This window comes from Arachis hypogaea, chromosome 7 (genome assembly GCF_003086295.3).
Source record: "Arachis hypogaea cultivar Tifrunner chromosome 7, arahy.Tifrunner.gnm2.J5K5, whole genome shotgun sequence".
Taxonomy (NCBI): Eukaryota; Viridiplantae; Streptophyta; class Magnoliopsida; order Fabales; family Fabaceae; genus Arachis; species Arachis hypogaea.
The window spans coordinates 39,274,639-39,275,657 of NC_092042.1; the positions used below are offsets into that span (position 1 = coordinate 39,274,639).

A 1,019-nucleotide genomic window follows, 5' to 3' on the forward strand; every position below is an offset into this window, starting at 1 on the left:
TGCAGGGTTCTTAGGATCATAAGCTTCTTCTTCAAAAGATGCTTCTTTAGTACTATTGGATGCATTCTGCAATCTATTCAGACTCTGAGAAAACATATTAACTTGTTGAGTCAACATTTTGTTTTGAGCTAATATGGCATTCAGAGCATCAATTTCAAGAACTCCCTTCCTATGAGGCGTCCCATTACTCACAGGATTCCTTTCAAAAGTGTACATGAACTGGTTATTTGCAACCATGTCAATGAGTTCCTTAGCTTCTGCAGGCGTTTTCTTTAGGTGAATGGATCCACCTGCAGAATGGTCCAATGACATCTTAGATAATTCAGACAGACCATCATAGAGTTTATCCAGGATGGTCCGTTCTGAAAGCATGTCAAAGGGACACTTTTTGGTCAGTTGCTTGTATCTTTCCCAAGCTTCATAGAGGGATTCACCTTCTTTCTGTCTAAAGGTTTGAACATCCACTCTAAGCTTGTTCAGCTTTTGAGGAAGAAAGAACTTGGCTAAGAAAGCCGTGACCAGCTTATCCCAAGAGTTCAGGCTATCTTTAGGTTGAGAGTCCAACCATATTCTTGCTCTGTCTCTTACAGCAAAAGGGAAAAGCATAAGCTTGTAGACCTCAGGATCAACTCAATTAGTCTTAACAGTATCACAAATCTGCAAGAATTCAGTTAAGAACTGAAAAAGATCTTCTGATGGAAGTCCATGAAACTTGCAATTCTGTTGCATCAGAAAAACTAATTGAGGCTTTAGCTCAAAATTATTTGCTCCAATGGCAGGGATTGAGATTCTTCTTCCATGAAAGTTAGAATTTGGTGCAGTAAAGTCACCAAGCATCTCCCTTGCACCTCCACCATTGTTATTGGCTTCGGCCATGTCTCTTTCTTTTTCGAGATTCTCTGTAAGGTTTTCTCTGGATTGTTGTGCTTTAGCTTCTCTTAGCTTCTTCTTCAGAGTCCTTTCAGGTTCAAGATCTGCTTCAACAAGAATGTCCTTGTCCTTGCTCCTGCTCATATAAA

At 39.9% G+C, this 1,019-nt stretch overlaps 1 non-coding gene across 1 annotated transcript; it reads left to right on the forward strand.

Annotated features, from left to right (window-relative positions):
* The first annotated feature begins 366 nt into the window (after nt 1-366).
* On the forward strand, nt 367-474 carry LOC112704702 (small nucleolar RNA R71). Its single transcript, XR_003155313.1, has one exon. It is a non-coding gene; the product is annotated as a small nucleolar RNA R71 (small nucleolar RNA).
* Nucleotides 475-1,019: the final 545 nt, after the last annotated feature.